At 43.6% G+C, this 26,479-nt stretch overlaps 2 pseudogenes; both read left to right on the plus strand.

The window, feature by feature from the left end:
* The window catches only part of LOC133052152 (heat shock transcription factor, Y-linked-like), a 47,692-nt pseudogene extending 25,332 nt beyond the window's left edge, over window positions 1-22,360 (plus strand).
* LOC133053361 (U2 spliceosomal RNA) lies at window positions 21,819-21,965 on the plus strand (annotated as a pseudogene).
* Window positions 22,361-26,479: the final 4,119 nt, after the last annotated feature.

Genomic DNA, 26,479 nt, shown 5'->3' on the forward strand with positions numbered 1-26,479 from the left:
TTGGTCATAACTTTCCTTCCGAGGAGTAAGCGTCTTTTAATTTCATGGCTGCAGTCACCATCTCCAGTGATTTTGGAGCCCCCCAAAATAAAGTCTGACACTGTTTCCACTGTCTCCCTATCTATTTCCCATGAAGTGATGGGACCAGATGCCACGATCTTAGTTTTCTGAATGTTGAGCTGTAAGCCAACTTTTTCCACTCTCCTCTTTCACTTCCATCAAGAGGCTCTTTAGTTCTTCTTAGCTTTCTGCCATAAGGGTAGTGTCATCTGCATATCTGAGGTTATTGATATTTCCCCTGGCAATCTTGATTCCAGCTTGTGCTTCTTCCAGCCAAGCGTTTCTCATGATGTACTCTGCATATAAGTTAAATAAGCAGGGTGACAATATACAGCCTTGATGTACTCCTTTTCCTATTTGGAGCCAGTCTGTTGTTCCATGTCCAGTTCTAACTGTCGCTTCCTGACCTGCATACAGGTTTCTCAAGGGGCAGGTCAGGCGGTCTGGTATTCCCATCTCTTTCAGAATTTCCCACAGTTTATTGTGATCCACACAGTCAAAGGCTTTGGCATAGTCAATAAAGCAGAAACAGATGATTTTCTGGAACTCTCTTGCTTTTTCGATGATCCAGCAGATGTTGGCAATTTGATCTCTGGTTCCTCTGCCTTTTCTAAAACCAGCTTGAACATCTGGAAGTTCATGGTTCACGTATTGTTGAAGTCTGGCTTGGAGAATTTTGAGCATTACTTTACTAGCGTGTGAGATGAGTGCAATTGTGCGGTAGTTTGAGCATTCTTTGGGATTGCCTTTCTTTGGGATTGGAATGAAAACTGACCTTTTCCAGTCCTGTGGCCACTGCTGAGTTTTCCACATTTGCTGGCATATTGAGTGCAGCACTTTCACAGTGTCACCTTTCAGGATTTGAAATAGCTCAACTGGAATTCCATCACCTCCACTAGCTTTGTTCGTACTTCCCTTTAAAAGAAGTGGTCTGCTTGTTCTACATCCTTGAGTCCAAAAGGAAAAGCAGGAAGCTCTGTATCCACCAAGTATCAAGATCCATAGGGGATCAGCTCCTGGTCACCCCAGTACCCCACAGTCAGGTGGCACCCCCACCTCACAGATCCTGCACCAAGAACTGAGACCTCTGCCCTTGGGATGCACACCCAACACTTGGCGAGTCACTCCTGCTTACATTCAATGGACTGACCGTGAGGGGCGAGGGGAAGTGACACAGACAGGTGGTCAGCAGTGGGCAGAAGCAGGCAGACTGAAGGGCACATTAGAGTCCTGCCAGCCAGAGTCCTCCAGTCTGAGTCAATATTTGATCAAGTTGAAAAAATAGAAGACTTAAAGTATAGCGTGTCCTCATTGGGATTATAATAAAAGTCTCATTTCTTTTTATTCTGTAATGTGTACTCAATATGCCAGCAAATTTGGAAAACTCAGCAGTGGCCACAGGACTGGAAAAGGTCAGTTTTCATTCCAATCACAAGGCAATACCAAAGAACGTTCAAACTACTACACAACTGCATGCATTTCACATGCTAGCAAGGTCATGCTCAAAATCCCCCAAGCTAGGCTTTAACAATAAGGGAACGGAGAATATCCAGATGTTAAAGCTGGATTTAGAAAAGGCAGAGAAATCAGAGATCAAATTGCCAACATCCGGTGGCTCATCTGAAAAACAAGATAATTCCAGAAGAACATCTACGTCTGCTTTATTGACAATGCCCAAGCCTTTGACTGTGTGGATCACAACAAACTGTGGAAAATTCATAAAGAGATGAGAATACCAGACCACCTGACTTGCCTCCTGAGAAATCTGTATGCAGGTCAAACACCAACAGTTAAAACCAGGCATGGAGCAATGGACTGGTTCCAAATTGGGAAAGGAGTACATCAAGGCTGTATATCGTTACCCTGTTTATTTAACTTATATGCAGAGTACATCATGAGAAATGCCGAGCTGTATGAAAAACAAGGTGGAATCAAGATTGCCGGGAGAAATACCAATAACCTCAGCTATGCAGATGACACCACCCTTTTGGCAGAAAGTGAAGAAGAATGAAAGAGCCTCTTGATGAAAGTGAAAGAGGAGAGTGAAAAAGCTGGTTTAAAACTCAACATTCAATAAACGAAGATCCTGACATCTGGTCCCATCACTTCATGGCAAATAGATAGGGAAACAATGGAAGCAGAGACAGACTTTATTTTCTTGGGCTTCAAAATCACTGTGGACGGTGCAGCCATGCAATTTAAAGACGCTTGCTCACTGGAAGAAAAGCTATGACCAACCTAAACAGCGTATTAAAAAGCAGAGACATTACTTTGCTGACAAATGTGTATATACTCAAAGCGATGATTTTTCCAGTAGTCATATATGGATATGAAAGTAGGACTGTAAAGAAGGCTACACGCCAAAGAATTGATGCTTTTGAACTGTTATATTTGAGAAGACTCTTGAGAGTCCCTTGGACTGCATGGATATAAAACCAGTCCATCCTAATGGAAATCAGTCCTGAATATTCATTGGAAGGACCCATGCTGAAGCTCCAAAACTTTGGCCACCTGATGTGAAGAGCCGACTCATCGGAAAAGACCGTGATGCTGGGAAAGATAGAAGGCAGGAGGAGAAGGTGTTGACAGAGGGTGAAATGGTGGGATGGCATCACTGACTCAATGGACATGAGTTTGAGTAAGCTCCGGGAGTTAGTAAAGGTCAGGGAACCCTGGTGTGCTGCAGTCCATGGGGTTGCAAAGAGTTGGACATGACTGAGCAACTGAACAGCACCAAAAGGCAGATAGTTCCAAAAACCTCACACTTCTATGGATCAATTTCCCAAAGATACTAGCTGACTTTGGGGAGCATACATAGTCCCCTCCCATTTTATCATTGGGATGGTTTCTCCTACTAAAGATGCCTGTCATGTGCCTGAAATATGACATGTAATTTCTCAAGCAAGAGGTTACATGTGACTGTGAAAGGTTAACGTGACACTTCTCACCACCATTTTTGAGCAGGTGAAACCACCACTGATTTCCGTGAAGCCCTCTTAGTGATGCACCTTACCCAACTGCTTGGGATATCTGGTCACTTTCAAGTGGCCCCATGAACCTGAATTGAAGCAAAACTCAGTGCTACCAGGCATGGCAGGGAAACCCCCAAATCCCACACTCGATGTCAGGTATAACAACATTTCGAAGTCAAACACAACAATATCCATCTGCAGTGTTGACTAGGAAGTCACATCTTTGGATACAAATATTTTCATTCTCTGTAGTAGTTCTGTGAAGCTTGGCTAGCACCCTGCTTAATATCACCTCAAAGTATGAAACTTGTGAATCAAGCATACATGTATCATGAACTGGCAAATAAAGATATCCAGCTGATGCACCCAGCAGGGCCAAGGCCCATCTTCTGTGCTGGCCAGAGCCTTTCTCCCCTCACCCAACTGGCCACTCGCCTTTGAACCATTCATGCCTGCTTAAGAGATATTTGAGTTTAGTTTCTGGTGGGAATTATTTGTCACACAAATTCCTCTGAGGACACAGATGAGAGCAATGAGGACAAGCACTGTCTCTATGGTTTCCTTTTAGTCTGATGACTTTTTTCATTTCCAGTCTGTGTCATTTTTCATCACTTTATTCTCATCTGTAGTTGTCGCATCTCTCCCTCCAGTCGAGCAGACATAAACTCAGGTTCTGAAATGAATGGGACTGGAAACCAGAGACAGAAAAAAAAATAAGTATTTTCTGTTTGCAAGTCTGTGATGTACTTCAAAGCTTTTCTGTTTATAATTTGAATTTCTCCCCATCTGGCAGCCGGATCTTTATCTTATGGGTTGGTTGTGAATTTGCTTGCTTCAGTGTGGATATTTTCCCACTCGGAAACAATATAAACTTGAAACTCAGATTTTTTTTTTTTTTTTTTTACCTTGAGCCAAAATAGTCTCTGTCAGCTACCCGGAGTTTTTTAAAGACTGAATGTTTTTATGGCAGTTGTGTCTTTGTGAACAAAGGCTGAGCAAACAGAACCGTTTCTGTGCAACTTCAGTTTGAGCAAAGGGGCAAGAGCTGAGACACCCTTAACCTACCAAGAATGTAGGAAATCTCAGGAAGGGGAAGAGACTCATAGTATTAATAAATATTTTTGTGACTGCACGTGTGTGTTCACAAACGGCTGCTCACGTGAGTCTATGCGTGTGTGCATGAGTGTGTCCATAGGTGAACACATGGAGAATCAAGTGTTTAATGCATGACCTGATTGACAGAGGCATTTACAGTGGAACATGTCCTGTGTCCTAGGACTACCTGAAAAGGGATGACAGGGAAGGGATGCAAAGAGGGAGGAGACAGGTGGTCCTGCTTCTCCATCCTCCTTCCTGCCCCTCCCCGCCTTCCACGTCAGCTGAGAACAGCGCCTCCTTCTGGGCACAAGTGTAGAGCATCTCCCCTCCCCAGGGTCCGTGTTTGTATCTCATGGGGAGGCTGCAGTCAATCACAGCATCCTAACGTCTGTGCAGACAGGCTTCCTCGGACTCCCGGAGCCAGTGAGGTGAGGCGGTGTCTCTGCAGCACCCAGCCCTGCACCTAACAGGCACCAGAGTGGTGGTGTCATCATTTTTGCTGTTCCTCTTATTAAGAATAGACCTTAGCCACCCTGTATTCCACAGATGGGACCCAGGTGAGAAACACCCCTTGGCTGGAACCACAAGTAGTTGGTGGCCGAGCTGACCCAGACAGGACTGGGGACCACATCCTGATTCCTGGGTCCATGTGCAGGCTTCAGAATGGTGCATCTTCTTCTGGGGACTGCTTCTGTGCCTGGCTGCCTTCCTCCTCTAGCCTCTGAGCTCCCTGGTGGCAAATACTTCTGTCTTCTTCTGCCTGTATCCCCGGGACCTGGCCCTGCTCCCTGAACATGGTAGAGTCTCAATATATGTTTGTTGGGCTGAATCACATGCAAAGTAAGAAGAAATGGCGAATAGGAGCTGTTGGAAGGATAGTAGTTAAAAAGAGTGCTGTCAGATTCTGATAATTTAGAGAGATTTGGGCCACAGTAGTCTGTGCAGAGACCAGGGGAAGGGAGGGATTGCAGGCAGCAGTGATGAACAAGTGAAAGCTTCCAGTGTTCAAAACAACATATTTAATCAGGTAGCTCTTGACTGGATGCAAGTGAGATTGTTTGAAAGAGGAGGAAGAAAAGTAAGGAAAACCAACTTAAAGCTTCAGTGCTGAAGCCCATCTGAAGGCTCTTTAGTAAAAGTGTCCTTAATTGTTTAAAATGAGTTTAGCACGCTCCCCTTTAAGTGTTGCAAGCTCCCTGAAGTCATGTGGGTGGGCCTCCTGGGTTTAGGGTGTTTCTACTCTTCTTACAGAAATCCTTGGCAACACTAACCCAGGTACGGTCAAAGGATCACAAACCCCAAATATCTTACTCTGAATTGGGAATCTCCTGCTTTTTCTCCATTTATTGTGAGTTTCTTTTGAGTTAGGTGTTTTCCTAAATTATCTGCAAATTTTCAGGAGCCCAAGAATCATAGAAATCTCTAAACAATGGGTGATCTTAAAATTCACACAGAGCAGTGGGTTGAGGCCACCTGGCCCAGAGGAGCATGTGTGATGGCATGAGAGGAGGAGGACACAGCACTTCGACCAGGACACCCATGGACCTGGGGGGTGGGGCTTCCCAGAGGAGGTCTGGGTAGTTGGATAGGATTAGGCTGGGTAGTTGGATAGGCTATAATCAAATTATGCATACAGCCTGCTTTGTAACTTTGGTGTCCACCAACAATGCAGGAGACCCCGGTTTGATTCCTGGGTCAGGAAGATCTGCTGAAGAAGGGATAGGCTACCCACTCAAATACTCTTGGGCTTCCCTTGTGGCTCAGTTGGTAAAGAATTTGCCTGCAATGCTGGAGACCTAGGTTTGATCCCTGGGTTGGGAAGATACCCTGGAGAAAGGAAAGGAGCTTTCCCACTCCAGTATTCTGGCCTGAAGAATTCCATGGACTATATAGTTCCAAGGGATCTCAAAGAGTTGGACACGACTGAGCGACTTTAACTTTAAATGTAGTTCTAAAGAATGTGACCTGACATGTCCAACTGGTCTATGACTTGGTCATGTCCAACTCTTTGTGACACCCTGTCCATGGGATTCTCCAGGCAAGAATACTGGAGTGGGCTGCCATTTCCTCCTCTAGGGGATCTTCCAATCCAGGGGTTAAATCCAGGTCTCTTGCATCTCCTGCATTGGCACGCAGATTCTTCACTACTGTGCTACCCGGGAAGCCCATTCTTAAAGAAAAATTCTATATTAAAATGACAGGAAAGATGACATGGTTGTGATGTGACTCTCAGAAAAAAGAGAATACATTTCAGATCCTGTAAGTAAAGATAGCTACCCTCGGTGCAGAGAGAAAAGGGTTGGGGACAGAGGGGTTGCTGAGTATCAGGAAGGAAACCATGACCTGAATAAAACACAGGACCCAGAGGGTGGTCTTAGGGGATCCTGCTTTAGCTGAGTTTAAATTTGCTGCCTTGATACATGATGGCCAAGTATATGCTTAGGAAGTTGTCCTTCACGAGCTGCTAATCCACTCAACAAATGTTTTGTTCGTGACATTGACTCCCAGATTCAGAACAGGCTCTGGGGTGACTCAGATACCCGGGCCGAAGATTCGTGTGTGTGTGTGTCTGTGTGTCTGTGTGTTTGTTGTGTGTGTGTCTGGGGAGTAGTGGAAACTTGGTGGGAGAAATTATGTTGTATGTGTGTGTGTGTGTGTCTGTGTGTGTGTGTGTGTGTATGGTAGTGGAAACTTGATCAGAGCAGTTACGTTTCTTGAAAGTGGAATTCATCGTGACGGTTGCTGCTGTTGGTACTGAGGGCACGTTTTGAGGCACAAATCAGAAAGGACACAGGAGGAGAATCTGCAGCCACTCAGTAAAGAGTGAGCTCCTTTGTTTGCATCTGCATGTCACTGCTCAATAACGTCCTACCAGTTCATTCACCTGTTGGTAGATGTCTGTATTGTTTATAGTGTCTGTCTGTAACAAATAAAGCTGCTGCAAATATTCCTATAAAATAGAACTGATTACTAAATAACGTGAACCCAAGCAACAATGTATTTGAAGTGGACCATGCACGAGACAGGCAGTTTGCAGTCCACACACGTGAATTGCACAGGCAGTTGTCCAACATCAACCCACTCAAGATTTGAAGAAGGTAGATCAAAGCAACACCTAGATAAATACGAGCCTGTAAAGATGGTAAAAGCAAACACAAACAAACAAACAAAAACCTCACATATCTTTTTTAAAGTTATATCATAGACCTCTGTCCGCCATTAGTCATAGGCTAATGAGACCATGTGCACTGGCATCCCGGTCTCCACTGAGTGTGGTAATGCCCTAGTCCCAGTGTCTGCCCTCCCCAGACCACCCTCCGATCGTATGTGATTCATGGTCCCTTCTCTGGAGAGGTTTTCCAGCACCATCGTTGAGGGCACCAGAGTGTGCATAAACTATGGCCCTAGGTCTTTTTCTGCAGCGCCCTTCTGGTTTCCCATGGCCATGAGTGTGTCCTTTCCAGATGATGGCTGCCTTCTCAGCCTGGGTCCTGGAGGAGGACCAGCATGGCTACAGCTGACCAGTTCCCCAGGATGTAACAGCTGCAAGGGATGAACTCCTGTTGTATTAAAGCACTGAGCTTTGGGGGTTTTGTGTTTGAAACCATGAGCTTATTTAGTGAAAACTGACTATATGGCCTTTTTAACACAGCAACTGCAATGCCATTAATGAGCTTAACCAGCACAGTCTTACCTGTGTGTGAGATATGTGTTAAATGATTTCTATGACAGCATTTTTAGTAACAAAAAAAAAAAAAAACCAGAAGAAAACAGTGTGAATATCCATCAGCAGGGAGTGGACCAAAGACATATGATGTGTCCACGTAACAGAATACAATACATCTGTTTAAAATGAAGGTTTACCGCTTGTGGAAACTATTTCCATCTTCGTGGTATTGCAGCATCTGCCATTCTGCATCTTGATGTTTTCATGTAACATGGAACAGTAAATCCCCAACATATGAATCTTCAAGTTGCAAACTTTCAAAGATGCACATGTGTGTTCCATCAGTGTCAGGCGTGACTGACCCCACAGCTCGCCCTCCATCTCCCATCGCTCACCATCCTTCACCTCCACCATCTCCCATCCCCCCTCCCTCCTCCAGTCAATCATTCTTGCCTGTTCACGGATGCCAGCCCCTGTGTGCCAGCTGTTGTGCTGGACTACTGTACTCTTCAAGGTACTGTCCTGTGAGATTAAACATATTTTCTTTATCTTTTGTATGTTTTTTTAGGTATTATTTGTGTGAAAAGAATTATAAATTATTATTTATAGAACTATAAACCTATTACAGCACAGTATTATGCAGCCAATTGTCTGCTAACTTTGTTGGACTTACAAACAAACTGGACTTACGGACGTGCTCTCAGAGTGTAACTTTTTGTGTGAAGGGGGCTTATGGCATTTTCCATACTTGCCTGTGTGCACAGGTGTCCTCTACTCATCTCATGCACTCTGCGGTCTTCCACTGGGTGGACAGACTGCGTTCGTGGTGCCCCCTCCCACCCCGCCCACGGCTAGCCTGGCAGCTGTTGCTCAGATGAAGTGATGGTAAAGAGCAGTCTCCATGCCTCCATGTGTTCATTCACAGGACCCGCTCTGAGACAGGGCACAGTGGTGGGACCCTCTGGTCGTGGGTCAGGCGTCATCAGGTTTCACAACTATGGCTGAGTTCTCCTCCCATGGACCACAGCATGACAGGCTTCCCTGTCCTTCACCAACTCCCGGAGTTTACTCAAACTCATGTCCATTGAGTCGGTGATGCCATCCAACATTCTCATCCTCTGTTGTCCCCTTCTCCTCCCGCCTTCAATCTTTCACAGCATCAGGGTCTTTTCAAATGAGTCAGTTCTTCACATCAGGCGACCAAAGGTTGGAGTTTAAACTTCAACATCAGTCCTTGCAATGAATATTCGGGACTACTTCCTTTAGGACGGACTGGTTGGATCCCCTTGCAGTCCAAGGGATTCTCGAGAGTCTTCTCCAACACCACAGTTCAAAAGCATCAATTCTTCAGCTCTCAGCTTTCTTTCAACTCTCACATCCACACATGACTACTGGAAAAACCATAACTTTGACTAGACGGACGTGGTTATAATTTAATTCTGTGTGAATCTGAGGTTTTGAAAACTTGGTTTAAGAGCATTCAGTGACCGTCTTGAGGAAGAAGAAACTCACACTAGAATCTTCCTTCCCAATCTTTCCCCCACTTGCTGGCTTAATTAGCATTGTATCTTTATCTCCTTTTTTAAAAGACGTGAAACACACATACAGCTTCCCACATTAACCACTTTTAAGTGTGTGCTTAAGTGGCATTAGGTCCTTTCAGGTTGTTGTGTGGTCTTACCCACCACCCATCTCCAGGACTTTCCATTTTTCCAAAGTCTGCCCCCATTAAACACTGGTTCCCCTTCGTCCTCCCCAGCCCCTGGCCTCATCATACACTTTCTGCCTCTGTGGAAGTGACCACTCCAGGCCTCTTACATTAGCAGAGTCTTACAGCATTTGCCCTCCTGTGACTGGTGTATATCACTTAGCCTTACATTCTGGAGGTTCACCCACAACATAGCAGGTGTCAGAACTTCCTTCCTTTTTAAGGCTGAATCATATTCTGGTGTATGTATGGACCACTTTTGTTTGTCTATCAGTGGGTGTACACTTGCTTTGCTTCCAATTTTTATTTATTGTGAATAATGACTCTACAGACAGGGGTGCATACATGTCTCATGGAGACCTTGCTTCCAGATCTTTGGGGTATATATGCAATAGAATTGCTGGATCACATGATAATTCTAGTTTAAAAATTTTTAGGAAGTGTTATAATGTTTTCTACAGTGGTTGTACCATTTTTTTCTTTTATTTTTTAAATTGTAGGGTAATTACTTTGCAATATTGTGTTGGTTTCTGCCTCACATCAACACGAATCAGCCATAAGTATACACATGTTCCCTCCCTCTTAAACCTCCCTTACATTTCCACTAACAGTGCACAAGTTTTAATGGGTCCCACTTGTTTATTTTTGTTTTTATTTCTATTCTATTTCTATTCAGAGCCTGTTTTGCCAGTGAGTTCTCTTCCAAGACTTTTATGGTGTCATGTGTTTTAAGTCTTTAAGGCATTTTGAGACTGAATTTGAGTTCAGTGAGAGGTCTTGTTTTAACTTCATTGATTTACATGCAGCTGTCCAGCTTTCTCAACATTACTTGCTGAAGAAACTGTTTTCTTCTCACTGTATTTTTTTGTTGTTGCTGATTGTAGGTGTGTGGGTTTACTTCTGGGCTTTCTGTTCTATTCCATTGATCGGTATGTCTGTTTTTGTGCCAATGCCAAGCTGTTTTGATTACTGTAGCTTTGTAGTATTATCTGAAGTCTGGGAAGGTTAGGTCTGCTTTATTCTTTTTTTTCCAAATTTGTTTTGGCAGTTCTGGGTCCTTATGTTTCTATATAGATTTTAGGATTATTCTAGCTGTGAAAAATGTCATGCATAACTTGCTATGGATTGCATTAACTCTATAGCTTGCTTTGAGTAGTATAGCCATTTTAACATTCATTCTTTCAATCCAAGAGCATGAGATATCATTCCACAATCTTTCAGCCATCTTCAGTTTCCTTTATTAATGTATTTTAGTCATTTTATTTTTTTTAAACCTTTTATTTTGTATTGGGATATAGCCAATTAACAATGTTGGTGATAGTTTGAGGTGAACAACAAAAGGATCCTTTATTAATATCTTACAGTTCTCAGTGTATAATTCTTTCACTTCCTTTATCAGGTTTATTCTTAAGTAATTTATTTTGGGTGGGGGATGCAATTTTTAAAAGGTAGTTGTTTTTTCTTAAACATTCCCTTTTTGATATTTCATTTTTTGTGTAAGAAATGCAATCAATTTCTGTATGTTAATCCTGTATCCTGCTACCTTACTGAATTCATTTCTCCATTCTAGTAGTTTTGTGTGGAGTCTTTAGGGTTTTCTATATATAGTATTGTGTCCTCTGCATATCATGACAGTTTCACCACTTCCCTCCAATTTAGATACCCTTATTTCTTGTCTTATTATTGTGGCTAGGACTTGCAACACTATGTTGAGTAGAAGTGGTGAGAGTTCTATCTTTGTTACAGATTTTAGGGGGAAGACTTTCAGCTTTTCACTGTTTAGTGTTATACTAGTTGTGAATTTGCCATAGATTTTTATTATGTTGAGACACAGTCCCTCTATACCCACTTTTGTAATTTTTTTTAATCATGAATGAATGCTGAATTTTTGCAAAGGCATTTTCTGAATCTACTGAGAATCATATGATCTTGGTTTTTGTCTTTTGTTGATGTGGTATATGACATTAATTTTGCGTATGTTGAACCATCCGTGCAATCCTGGGATTTATCTGACTTGGTTGTTGTTTATGATCCTTTTTATGCCTTGTTGGATTTGGTTTGCTAATTTGTTGAGAATTTTTGCATCTATATTCGTCAAAGATGAATCAAACAACAACAACATATTCATCAAAGATATTGGCCTATAATTGTGTTTGTAGTGTCTTTGATTTTGGTATCAGGGTGATGGTGGCTTCATAGAGTGTCTTTAGGAGTGTTCCCTCCACTTCAGTCTTTTTGAAAGACTTTGAGTAGAATTGGTATAAGTTCTTTGTATGTTTGGTAGAATTCCCATTTGAAGCCATCAGGTCCTGGACTTTGGTTTGTAGGGAGTCTTTTGTTTTTCAATTTGCAGATTCTATTTCACTTCAGGGCTTCCCAGGTGGTTCAGTGGTAAAGAATCTGCCTGCCAATGCAAGAGAGACAAGGGATGTGGGTATGATCCCAGGTTGGAAAGATGCCCTGGAGTAGGAAATGGCACCCCACTCCAGTATTTTTGCCTGGGAAATCCCATGAACAAAGGAGCCTGGTGGGCTGCAGTCCATGAGGTCGCAGAGAGTTGGACACAACTGAGCAACTGAGCACACGCACTTCACTTGTCAGATCAGTTTAGTCGCTCAGTTGTGTCTGACTCTTTGCGACCCCAGGGAATGCAGCACATCAGGCCTCCCTGTCCATCACCTACTCCCAGAGCTTGCTCAAACTCATATCCATCAAGTTGGTGATACCATCCAACCATTTCATTCTCTGTCATCCCCTTCTCCTCCTGCCTTTTACTTTTCACAGCATCAGGGTCCTTTCCAATGAGTCAGTTCTTCGCATCAGGTGGCCTAAGTATTAGAGCTTCAGCCTCAGTCCTTCCAATGAATATTCAGGACTGATTTCTTCTAGGATTCACTGGTTGGACCTCCTTGCTGTCCAAGGGACTCTCAAGAGTCTTCTCCAACAACACACTCCTAAAGCATCAATACTTCAGTGCTCATCTTTCTTTATGGTCCAGCTCTCACATCCATACATGACTACTGGAAAAACCATAGCTTTGACTAGAGGACCTTTGTCAGCAAAGTAATGTCTGCTTTTTAATATGCTGTCTAGGTTGGTCATAGCTTTTCTTCCAAGGAGCAAGTGTCTTTTAATTTCATGGCTGCAATCACAATCTGCAGTGATTTTGGAGCCTAAGAAAATAAAGCCTCTCACTGTTTCCATTGTTTCCCCATCTATTTGCCATTAACTGACGGGATCAGATGCCATGATTTTAATTTTTTTGTCTGTTTTTTTGTTTGTTTGTTTTAGGTTTTTTTCCTTTTATTTTTATTAGTTGGAGGCTAATTACTTTACAATATTGTAGTGGTTTTTGCCATACATTGACATGAATCAGCCATGGATTTACACGTATTCCCCATCCTGAACCCTTCTCCCGCCTCCCTCCCCATCCCATCCCTCTGGGTCATCCCAGTGCACCAGCCCCGAGCACTTGTCTCATGCACCCAACCTGGACTGGAGATCTATTTCACACTTGAAAATATTCATGTTTTGATGCTGTTCTCTCAGATCATCCCACCCTCGCCTTCTCCCATAGAATCCAAAAGTCTGTTCTATACATCTGTGTATCTTTTTCTGTCTTGCATATAGGGTTATCGTTACCATCTTTCTAAATTCCATATATATGCATTAGTATACTGTATTGGTGTTTATCTTTCTGGCTTACTTCACTCTGTTATACAGAGTTTTATCATCTCATTAGAACTGATTCAAATGTATTCTTTTTAATGGCTGAGTAATATTCCATGGTGTATATGTACCACAGCTTTCTTATCCATTCATCTGCTGATGGGCATCTAGGTTGCTTCCATGTCTTGGCTATTGTAAACAGTGCTGCAATGAACACTGGGGTACATGTGTCCCTTTCAGATCTGGTTTCCTCGGTGTGTATGCCCAGGAGTGGGATTGCTGGGTCATATGGCAGTTCTATTTCCAGTTTTTTAAGAAATCTCCACACTGTTCTCCATAGTGGTTGTACTAGTTTGCATTCCCACCAACAGTGTGAGAGGGTTCCCTTTTCTCCACACCCTCTCCAGCATTTATTGCTTGTAGACTTTTGGATAGCAGCCATCCTGACTGGCATGTAATGGTACCTCATTGAGGTTTTGATTAGCATTTCTCTGATAACGAGTGATGTTGAACATCTTTTCATGTGTTTGTTAGCCATCTGTATGTCTTCTTTGGAGAAATGTCTGTTTAGATCTTTGGCCCATTTTTTGATTGGGTCATTTATTTTTCTGGAATTGAGCTGCAGGAGTTGCTTGTATATTTTTGAGATTAATCCTTTGTCTGTTTCTTCATTTGCTATTATTTTCTCCCATTCTGAAGGCTGTCTTTTCACCTTGCTTATAGTTTTCTTTGTTGTGCAAAAGCTTTTAAGTTTAATTATGTCCCATTTGTTTAGTTTTGCTTTTATTTCCAATATTCTGGGAGGTGGGTCATAGAGGATCCTGCTGTGATTTATGTCGGAGAGTGTTTTGCCTATGTTCTCATTCAAAATGCTGTGCTGGATGAAGCACAAGCTAGAATCAAGATAGCCGGCAGACATATCAATAAGTTCAGATATGCAGATGACACCATTTTTATGGCAGAAAGGAGAAAGGAACTAAAGAACCTCTCTCTTGATGAAAGTGCTTTTCACTCTCCTCTTTCACTTTCATCAAAAGAGAGGTTCTTTAGTTCCTTTTTTACTTTCTGCCATAAAAATTGTGTCATCTGCATATCTGAAGTTATTGATATGTCTCCCGGCTATCTTGATTCTAGCTTGTGCTTCATCCAGCGTGGCATTTTGAAAGAAGTACTCTGCATATAAGTTAAACAAACTGGGTGAGGATATACAGTTTTTGTTTACTCCTTTCCCAATTTGGAACCAGTCTGTTGCTCCGTGTTCGGTTCTAACTATTGCTTCTAGACCTGCATACAGATTTCTCAGGAGGCAGGTAATGTAGTCTGCTATTCCCATCTCTTTAAGAATTTTCCACAGTTTGTTGTGATCCACACAGTCAAAGGCTTTGGCACAGTCAATAAAGCAGAAGGAGACGTTTTTTTCTGTAACTCTCTTGCTTTATCTATGATCCAGTGGATGTTGGCAATTTGATCTCTGGTTCCTCTGCCTTTTCTAAATCCAGCCTGAACACCTGGAATTTCACAGTTCATGCACTGTTGAAGCCTGGCTTGGAGAATTTTGAGCATTACTTTACTAGCTTGTGAAATGAGTCCAATTGTGTGGTCATTTGAGCATTCTTTGGCATTGCCTTTCTTTGGGATTGGAATGAAAACTGACCTTTTCCAGTCCTGCAGCCACTGCTAAGTTTTCGAAAATTGTTGGCATATTGAGTGCAGCACTTTCACATCATCTTTTAGGACTGGAAATAGCTCAACTGGAATTCCATCACTTCCACTAGCTTTGTTCATAGTGATGCTTCCTAAGTCCCACTTGACTTCCCATTCCAGGATGTCTGACTCTAAGTGAGTGATCACATCATCGTGGTTATCTGGGTCATGAAGATCTTTTTTTGTATAGTTCTTCTGTGTGTTCTTGCCACCTCTTCTTAATATCATCTGCTTCTATTAGGTCAATACCGTTTCTGTCCTTTACTGTGCCCATCTTTGCATGAAATGTTCCCTTGGTATCTCTAATTTTCTTGAAGAGATCTCTAGTCTGTCCTATTATAGTGTTTTCCTATATTTCTTTGCATTGTTCACTGAGGAAGGTTTTCATATCTCTCCTTGCTATTCTTTGGAACTCTGCATTCAGATGGGTATATCTTTCCTTTTCTCCTTTGCCTTTCATTTCTCTTTTCTCAGCTATTTGTGAGGCCTCTTCAGACAACCATTTTACCTTTTTATGTTCCTTTTCCTTTGGGATCACTTTGATCAACACCTCCTGGACAATGCCATAAACCTCTGTCAACAGTTCTTCAGGCACTGTCTATCAGACTGAATACCTCCAATCTACTTGTCACATCCACTGTATAATCGTAAGGGATTTGATTTAGGTCATACTTGAACGGTCTAGTCATTTTCCCCTACTTTCTTCAACTGAAGTCTGAATTTTGCAATAAGGAGTTCATGAAATGAGCCACCGTTGTTTTTGCTAGCTGTATGGAGGTTCTCCATCTTCAGCTGCAAAGAATATAATCAATATGATTTTTATATTTACCATATGGTGATGTCCATGTAAAGCCATCTCTTGTGTTGTTGGAAGAGTGTCTTTGCTATGACAGGTGCATTCTCTTTGCAAAACCCTGCTAGCCTTTGCCCTGCTTCATTCTGTACTCCAAGGCCAAACTTGCCTGTTACTCCAGGTTATCTCTTGACTTCCTACTTTTGCATTCCAGTCCCCTAAGATGAAAATGACATCTTTTTGGGAGTTAATTCTAGAAGGTCTTGTAGGTCTTCATAGAACCGTTCAACTTCAGCTTCTTCAGGATTAGCGGTTGGGGCATAGACTTGGATTACTGTGATACTGAATGGCTTGCCTTGGAAATAAACAGAGATCATTCTGTCACTTTTGAAATTGCACCCAAGTACTTCATTTCAGACTCTTCTGTTGACTATGGGGTCTACTCCACTTCTTCTAAGGGATTCTTGCCCACAGTAGTAGATATAACGGTCATCTGAATTAAATTTCACCCATTCCAGTCCATTTTAGTTCACTGATTCCTAAGATGTCAATGTTCAATGTTGTCATCTCCTGCTTTACCACTTCCAATTTTCCTTGATTCATGGATCTAACATTCCAGAGTCCTATGCATTATTGTCCTCTACAGCATTGGGCTTTACTTTCCTGCCAGACACATCATCAATGGAGTGTCATTTTTCCTTTGGCCCAGTCTTCATTTTTCTAGAGTTATTAGTAACTGCCCTCTATTCTTCCCCAGTGGCTTATTGGATACCTTTCCGACCTGGGGGTTCATCTTGTGGCATCATGTCTGAGAAATTTCCTCTCCTTTTCTTCTAAATGATAGTCCTCCTCGGTAGAGTATCCTAGGCTGTGGGGTTTTCCCTTTAAGGGCTTTGAATTTATCTTGCCACTCCCTTCTAACTTGCAATGATTTTGGAGAGGAATCTGCTGGCAGCCTTGTGGGGGTTCTCTTGTAATGAATCCTTTGTTTTCCTCTTACTTCCTTTAGACATCTCTTTCACTTCTGACATTTTTATGACCCTCTGTCTTGGTGTAGGTCTGCTTGGGACCCCATCCTCTGTGGGGGTGCAGGCAGGCAGCCCTGGTGGCCGTCAGGTGCTGTGCTCACAAAGTCACCAGTGCAGATCCTCTGAAATCAGTAGTTGTGCACCCGGACCTGCCATGGAAGCGGGGAGCAGCTCAGGCCTGGCCCGGCCCCCGTGTACACCCACAAAGCCCACAGCTGCCCGGGCCCAACCTGTCCCAGCCGGGGAGCCCCCGCTGTCTGCTCGTGTGTCCTGCAGGCACCAAGTGGACAGAGCTAGAGGCAGTGGTAGAGATTGGTCCATGGCACAGCAATGGGGAGGATGATTTCAGCTCCGCCTCCGTGGGTGAGGGCCCTGCTGGTGCCAGCGTGCTCCCAGAGCTCGTGGAGCCAGTGCTGTGCTGGGTGAGTGAGGAAGAGGTTGATGGGGGCCCTGCCCTGCTCTTCACACACCCCTTAACATCTGTGCTTTGCTTCTACGACAGCTGGGGCATCTTCCACGCCACGCCAGTTGCGGCCATACCACATTCCAGCCCTTCAGGCTCTTCATGCAGCCAACTGCAGTCCTCTCCCTGGGTCAGTCCTGCAGGAATCAGCAGGCACGCATCTCAGGCTGGAGATTGTGTGCAGGTAGCACAGAGCCTCTCTCCTGGGCTCTCTGCTCTGCCTGCTCCATGCTCCTCCAAGTCTCTGAAGACCCCCTCTCCATCCCGGCTGGTCTCCGCTTGGGAGAGGGCCTTTCAAGGGGGGCAGAACCTGTCCTCTATCAGAGCTTCTACCCAGGGTGCCGGGCCTGTCCTTCTTCCCTTTTTATCCCCCCTTTCATCCTACGGTGTTACGTGGAGAACTTTCTTGTGCTCCTTGGTGCCTGAGCTTTCCCACTGGGAGGTATTGTGAGAACTGTTCCATGTGTAGATGTATTTGTGTGAGGAGGTGATTTCCATTTCCTTCTGTTCTACCATCTGAATTCAAAGTTTCCTACTTGTCTACACAGAGGTATGATATGATCCTGGGCTTGTTCGGATACCAAGTGTGCCATCTTCAGTGGCATCCCTGTTTCTCCCACCTGTTTGCAAAGTGAGACAGTGGAGACCAGCCACACCAGCTCACCATGCACTGGACATATGCCTGGTGTGAAAGATGGGCTCAACTGTCAATCATCGTTAAAGTTAACTTTAAAAAAAATAAACCCTACACGTAAAATAACTTGGGTATGTAAGCCTACTTTTTGAACTGTAAGTGCTGTGAAATCTAAAGTATTTTTAAAAAATTTTTAAATGTTACTTAAAAATTAAATAACACTTCAGGTATATTAAACTATAGAAACTAAAATCTAAGAGCATTTTTATTGTGGCTACTAGAAATTTTTAAATTACATATGTGGTCTACATTATACTTCTACTAATTCTTGAGTCAGACCAAACAACAGGACTGAAAGACTTCCTTTCTTATTTTATAACCTAATCAACCTAACAAGTTGATTTACTTTATCATTTTTTTTTCCTTAAATCTTCATATGTAATTTCCTCTGATCCTCCAAGTCACTGTTCAGCAGCTGTGCAGGTCTTGGAGTTTTTAAGGAGTATTTCTTGGCAGCTCTTGAAAAAACACTCACTGAAAGGTTAATCAAGTCAGTCAGACTTGCATGGTGCTTAAACAAACCCCTTTCTTCACTGAAGACTGAACAGATGCATAGATTATGCCATTATCATGTTCACTTTTCTTCAAGGGTATAAGCAGCAGGCCCATACTCTGAATACTGTGCAATCAACATTTTGTGTCAACTCATGAAACTCCTCTGTACTTTCAGGACCTTGTGGATTCTAAATTCTTTCACATTAACGTTCATTCCACTTGTGGTTCGTGAGAAGACAGTCAGTTCTATAGGTAGGTTTGTTTGCTTAGGTACAAAAGTAGGAACTGAAAAGGACACACATTGTGAGATAGTCTGTTAAAGATGTAAGTGCCAACTGGGTGTGTTTTAAAGAGCTTGATAGATTGATGTTTCCAGGAGACCATCAGCATGTCATCCACGTGTGCTGAGAGACTTAAGGGTGCCCACATGGTAAGAGATGGGTCACGGGAAAGTCATCACAGTCCAGGGCCTAGAGCACAGGTGAGGTCGCAGGTGTGGAGCCTCACCTCACAACTGTGACACTGAGTGGTGATTTGCAGGACTAACTCCACGTGGCTCCAGGTCAGAGCCGGGAGGACATCCCACGTAACTAAGCGACGCCTGAGCCTTACGGCAATGCTGACAACTCCTGTGACGTGGAAGTCCTAACGTGTTTATTGCACGTGCTCCACCTAAACTGCGTTCGGGAATTAAACTGTACAGATTGCACAACTGGAGAACAGACTGGAGCCAATTACAGCTCCTTCTAGGAAGACACCTCAGCGGTTGCCATGGAGGCAAATTCAGTGTCTGAGGAGCACACTGCTGGGCAGTGACATTGGGGCAGGGCTGAACCTCTGTGACAGCACTGGTCTTGAGCACACTAATACCTGTAGTATATTAAACACACTTGTATGTCAGTAGTCACTGGTAAGACGATGGTCTCCACTTAACGTTTTTGTACCTACAACCCAACAGGAAGTGTATTAGAACCATATCTGGAACAAAAGCAGGAGAGATGTGGGTTTCTGTGGTATTAATGACTCTGGCCAGTCTGTGCCTGTGGTAATAACTGCTAATGTTCTGAACATAGCTCTACTCAGGAGTCTATGTCTCACCTTGATAGAAAATGGCTACCTTCCAGAAATTACTTCCACAGGAAAAAATTCTACTAGAAAATATTTTGCCTTGAAATTACTTAAAATGTGATCCAGCTTAATGCAAATCCTATAAACTATACCAAAAAAATGTGTCATAATAAAGGATCACTCAATTCTAAGTAAAGTTCAAAAGTACATATATTTAAAATGTGGGCAAGATTTCAATATAATAGAAAAGAGTATAAGAAATAAAAATAAAAGTACAAAATATTTCAAACCTTTAACATCTATAATTTAGAGATAGCAAGGTCTTTATTTGCATCATTTTATTTGAAGCTAAAGTTCCATTAACAGTGTTATGAAAACATTTAAAAACCTGGCAAATGAATCATAAAACCTAACATAGGCTCTTTAAACTCATATAATACAAAACATGATTTATGTTTCCTCAGAATAAAATTACACACCTTAATAAGATGCAACATATTTAATATATTTGTCTTCATGCTTAAAAACACTTGTCTCAAACAAAGCAGCTGAAAAACAAGGGCGTCTGAGGGAGTAGGGCCAAGGGCAGGCCTGTGCGGCTCCTGGCACCAGCGCACGTGCATCAGTTAAATTTATGTGTAGGCGTGTTGAGGAAAACAAGTTCCCACAGCAGTGTGGACCACTGTCAACACCCAACAAGGTTCCCGAGTTCAGATAAAGAGCCCCAGGTGCCCGAAGCCCTGCCACAGAAAATCAGCCCCTCCCTTCTCCTGCAGGGCACATGCCAGGTCCTGCAGCCCAGGCCACCGCCTGCGGCAGGATGACAGGGCTGCTCTCAGGCTGCAGACGCGAGGAGAGGCCCAAGAGGTCAGCCACAGATGGCTCAGGTAATCTTTATACTAAGTCTTCCTCCCACAAGGAAAGGCAGGGCAGATGGGCATTCAGATCTCAACATGGAGGGCGGGAAAGAGCCTGGAAAGATGTAAGAGCACCTACTCTAGAAGAACAGCCTACGAAATTCAATGGGCCTCTCAGCGGTTCTATCACTAACCCTGGCAATAGTGCCCTAATCTGTGGGCTCACGGAGCGCACGCAGCTCTGACACTAACGATGAGACGGGCCCACCCACCACCTTCCCAAAGGATATGACTTGTAGTCCAGTGTCTGAGTGAGCACTCCAGTGAGAACAAGCTCTGCATTGTGAATATCTGCAAGGAACAAAGACAAAACCTGTCAAACAGACGCACCTGCCCTCACCCATGCACACCAACACGCAGCAGAGCAATGAACATACCTAATCCTCTGGCAAAATATTCTTGACACAAGTGAAGGTCATTTTCACAGGATATTAAAATTTCTGACAGACTCTAAGAAAGAGAAAAGCAGCTTCTTGGTTATTGAGCCTCATACATGACACTGATGCATTCAACAGTATTACACTTCTGTGTACCTTATCCTCCTTATGTTCCATGAGTTTCTGGAAAGATGGCTGTTTAGACAATACTTTGCCTCCTGCACATTCCATAATCATTTTCATGGTTGATAGACTTGGGCAGATCCCAGGAGTGATATAAAAGTATTTCACCTAAAAATGAAAATATGTGTACTGGTTTCAAACTGAATTTTCAGTGTGTGTAATTTCTCATTCTACCCAAGAATTTTGACAAAATGTCTAATTTCATGGAGCTACACAGTACTAGACCCCCCTAGTCCCCAACCTGAAGTGGACCTGGTGAACCCAGACATGGAATTTCAGAAATAAGCACTCTCATATGCTAGGTGTGACCTATAATTATTAAAAAGTGACTAGAACTTTAATTCCTGTAAGACATGAAGTATTCTGTGATAAGAGCAAGAAAAACATTTTCCACAATTTCTAAAGCTCAAATGGATTACAAAATGATTTTGAAGATTAAATTTTTCTAACACCTTTACTCTTAAATGTAACAAAAATACCATTTTGTTTTAAACTCCTTAAACATTTAGAAAAACACAGACTATTTTAGGTAATGTACTCTTTTTTTTTTTTTTTTTTTTTTAAATTTTTATTATTATTATTTTTTTTTCCAGTGGGTTTTGTCATACATTGCTATGAATCAGCCATGGATTTACATGTATTCCCAATCCCGATCCCCCCTCCCACCTCCCTCTCCACCCGATTCCTCTGGGTCTTCCCAGTGCACCAGGCAGGAGCACTTGTCTCGTGCATCCCACCTGGGCTGGTGATCTGTTTCACCATAGATAGTATACATGCTGTTCTTTTGAAATATCCCACCCTCACATTCTCCCAGAGAGTTCAAAAGTCTGTTCTGTATTTCTGTGTCTCTTTTTCTGTTCTGCATATAGGGTTATCGTTATCACCTTTCTAAATTCCATATACATGTGTCAGTATGCTATAATGTTCTTCTCCGCCTTTTGGCTAAGATCAAGTGTAGTATCTGTTCTTATCAGGTAATGTACTCTTAATTCAGTACTGAAAATCTCTTTGAATTCCAAAGTTGCCTCCTTAAGAGAAAAAAAAAAGAAAGAAAAACTGATTACCTCTATTAATCTACTAAGCCACTGTTTGATACAAAAAATTTTTCAAACTGTTCTAACTTAGAAACATTTAAACACTGTAGTTTAGAATTATTAGACACGTATTCAGTAATATTTTCTCAAGATTGGTCTCCATTTTCCAGCTGAATATACATTTTATGAGAATAGTATTAATGCAAGTTGGTAAAAGCAAAAATAAAAATGTAAATCTCTTACACACTATTCATAGCATACTCTTTGAACCTGGGTTATTTGTAATGCATCTCTCCCCATATCGATTCTCTTCGACCCGGAACAGAACCTAGAGGAGGCCTGACTGCACAGGGGGAGTGGGGAGAGCCCAGCTCTCTGGGTGCAAGCCGCCCACTCCGTCATGGTTGCCCAGCTGCAGCAGCTGATCTGAGCTCCAGTCCAGGCGTACCTTGAAAAGCGGAGAAACATGGGCCCTCCTCAAGGACTCCTCCAAACTGAAGGAGAAAAGCACTTCGGCCTCCGCATCTCAGAGAAGGTAGTTCTGCTCGTCTGAAAAGGAAGACAGCACAGCCTCAGAAAGTGCGTGGCACTGGGATGCATCACATGTGACTGGCTCCAGGTGCCCCAGTGAGCCAGGTGCTGGCATCCACCTGTGAAACCTGTGAATGAGTAAGTCTCCCCGATTATATTTCATTTACTTTCCTCCCAAAAACAGCCAGCCAGGCCAAAGACACTCTTCTTCCTGGATCAGTGTTTCTTAGCTTTTAGGAACAAATGTTCTGACAGCCGTCCATGGACCCTCCTCTCATCCCTGGGCAGCTCCCCACTCCCCCCTCAGCTGTAACTTCACACTGTTGGGGGGCCACAGCGCCCCAACCCAGATCCAGGTGAAGAGTGCCAGCATGGAGGGCCAGGCCGGGAACCAGCTTCACAGCCAGCGTGTGCTCACAGGGACCAATGACTTCAGAGCCACTGGACTCCAGCTGAGAGTAAATTAGCCATATTTTACAGATGTACCAAAAACAAGTTCCTTTTATACATGAACATGTACAGCAATTTGTAAAGAATGGTTTTACCAGATTTTGAGGATCTAAGAATTTTTAAATAATACCTAATTTGTGAAAAAGTAAAGATCACAAAATGTTTTAATCTTCTTATGCATATATCTTGTTCAGAAAACCATTTATTTCATCATCATAACCAAACTAACAGTCCAGGGTCAGGCTGAGTCACACTGTGGGTCTGCCAGTTGCCCTTCTCTTTTTAAAACAACACCTGAAAAACGAGAAAACCATCCTCAGCTCAGAGAGCATAGTTGCTGACTCCATCAGGTCACTCAGGAGACACTGAGATTTAAACAACTGCTAGAAATGCAAGTCCATCAGCCACCAGCAGAAAAAGAAGGCACTACACTAGGTGAAAGAAGAGAAGAATGTCTAAAAAATGAAGTTAAGAAATGAACAAAGAAGTATTGTCATGCATGAAGTTACATACTTAAATGAAGTGATGTATTTGAAATGCTAGTTTCTACAGCAGAATGAACGTTGCTCTGCCTGCTGAAGAGCTGTGAGGGATGACAGGAAGCAGTCCCTGTTTAAGGTGAGAGATGACACTGAAAGGAACACAGTAGCTGCAACAACCTTGGGTTTCTAAGAGGAGCAGCAGAATTATATTAACTTGGTCGGAGTTGTGGCAAGAGTCAAACTTTCCACAGCAGTGCAAAGGGCATGTGTATTCCAGAAAGAAATATCCTACACAATTAGTGTCCCAAACTATATAGATATAAATACAAAATGTCAAAATACCCCTCCCCCATGATAGGAAGCGTCCAGTCTTAAAGCTGTCAGAGCCCAGGCGGGGGCGGTGTGCTGCAGGGGTGGGGGTGCAGGGGTGGCCAACGGGGGCTGACTACATGGGACTCGTCCAGGAAGCTAATGTATTTAGGACATCAGGAGCAGGCGTCTCACTGCTGGAGTACAGACATGGGAAGGGAGAGACAAGCCTGAGCCCTGTGGTGTGGGACTGGAACCGGACAGACAGACACGAGAAGCACTGTGTGAGTCAGCTTGGCATAGGCAGACCCCATGGGCCTGAGCGCCATCAGCTCCCCAGGTCTGCCCTGAGATTGGAACTGGGGGTGGGGTGGGGGGGTGGTCCCTGGGACATGATGGTGCCAGTACCAGGGCAGAAAAGCCTAAGACAAGTCTAGGACGCTCTTGTTTTGCCAAAAGCTACCAGGTGGTCACGACTGATGGGAAGAATGGAGAGGAGACCAGCAGTCACTGGTCACAGCGGGGCGACATGGAAAGAGTGACAGCCTCATGGTCAAGAAAGAAAGGAGACATGTGAGGAAATAGGGGATAAATGAGAGTCGGTCGAGGAGCAACAGCAACTACAGACTTCAGAGTGCTTCCCACAGATGACTCGAGAGCAGCACCAGGTGAGAGCAGGCAGAGCGGAGAAGGGACCACCATGGACACCACCCAAGGACCACCTATGCAGCCTCCGGCAGGAGGCGTGTGGGAGGGGGGCACAGAGCAATGGAATGAAGGTCCCACCACAGATGCCCCTGCCTGTCCTGGGGGTTGGTGACCCACACTGTCCCCCCAGGCCACTTGCCCCATGTTCCCAGGACACTCCTGGGCTCCCTGGCCCTGCTCCATTCACTGTCCCACACCTGGAACCCCGTTCAACAGCCAGCATGACATACAGGACGGATCATCAGGAGAAGAAGGCAAGGCTACAGAGCTCTTCCCCAGTACTTCCCCAATTACCACAACCTTCCTATTTCACAGTAAAATGCACAGATATCAAATGCCTCACTGGGACATGAAATAATTTGTTATTTATCCATTTAAATTCACAGAGTTAAAAAATGAACTTGATGTGTGCTGGGATGAAAATGGGGACAAATTTCAAGGCAAAAACCCTCCTAACTGGGCATCCAGTGCACAAGATGCGGCTCGGCCACTTACCGATGAACTTCTGGCACTTGAAGCACTCCTCCAGCCACTCTGGGGTGACGATGTGCTTCACCACGGAAACGGCCATCAGGAACTTGACGGTCCGCTTCACCTTGCTGGCGATGAGGTGGGTGCACTTCTGTGCAGGCTCGGCGACCTCCCCACCCAGGATGTAGAGCTTCTGGGGGCCGGGAACACAGAGCAGAGGTGAGACCATTTGGTCTGCAGAGCCGCCTGCCCGCCCTCAGCCCGGGACTTGTCTAGACCATGAATGGGGCTCTTGGCCACCCAAAATGGTGAAAGCGGTGAAGCCAGACCTACGCCACCGTGCGAGCAAAGTGGAAACTGGAAACGACAATGTACATTTCCCTAATCCGTGCCACACAAGTCAAGATTAAAGCAGGACCTTCACTGGACACCAGGAGGACACCCCTTTGAAGAAGTAGAAAGCTCTGAGAACAAGGCAGCTCGCTACACAAGGAGTGAACCTCCCAGGCTGTCTACGCCGAAGTGAGTATTGATAAGGCACATTAAGACACAGTCTCTAAGAAATGATGACATAAAAATCGACTTAAGACATAGACGTGTAAAAGATGATCTCTTCATACCCAATTTTAAAAGTAAAAAATAATTTTATAGTAGCATTTATAATTATTTCTTTTCCTTTAAAAAAATAAAGGGAAATGTTTGAATCCCTGTGATACAGGCCAACTATATTTTAACCATTCCTTCTCCAGACACAAGCCCACAATCCCTCCTGGTGTTACTTCCAGAAGTGCATTTATGTAAATAAATACAAAAACACCTGTGACCCCTGGGCCTGCCCCACCAGAGAGAACAAGTCTTGAGGAGATGGTGGGTTCATTTAGGAAACCTGAAGGGGCACAGCTACTCTCGTAAGCTAATGCCCTTATGAAAATGGTATTTGCGTGGCTTTGCTAATGTGTGATTACAAGACTGCTCTTGGTCTCCTCACCTGAGTCGTCCTAACGAGAAAGAAAGCATCTAAGGAGGAAGTAGCAGCAAGAATGAGGCGGGAAAGCAACGACGTAATGATGACGCAGTTTATAAATAAACACGATGAGCAACGTTACAACATGATATTCCTAATTACATATTAACCTAATAAAACTGCTAGCCTAAAGCAAATATAAACAGAAAGGAAAATTCCTAAAAATCCTTATGCGAAATAGAAGGAGTACTTTATGTACTCTTGAACTTGAATAGACTCAAATCCAGTGAAAAGCACAAAAGGGGTCAGTTCTGGTGATAACTTCTTGGTGGGAGGTGGAATATCTCTGATTCTATGAAACACACATAGAAGAGAACGGCTATTACTTCCCTAAGATGTTCTTTACCAAACAAGACATTTTAATTTTAACAGCTTTAAGAAGCTCTGAGAGCGTTACCTGTGTGTGGTTTTCTGTTCTTAAAGGGAAAGTGCAGTGATTCACCTGCTCTTTCTTTCCCACCATTTACACAAAGTCACCCCAAAGGACTCTCAGCTGGCACCCCTAGGGGAAGGGCTAATCAGGCACCACCCACCACCCCCCAGCCTGCACTGTCCCTGGGGGTCTGTGAGGGTG

This window comes from Dama dama, chromosome X (assembly GCF_033118175.1).
Source record: "Dama dama isolate Ldn47 chromosome X, ASM3311817v1, whole genome shotgun sequence".
NCBI classification, from domain to species: domain Eukaryota; kingdom Metazoa; phylum Chordata; class Mammalia; order Artiodactyla; family Cervidae; genus Dama; species Dama dama.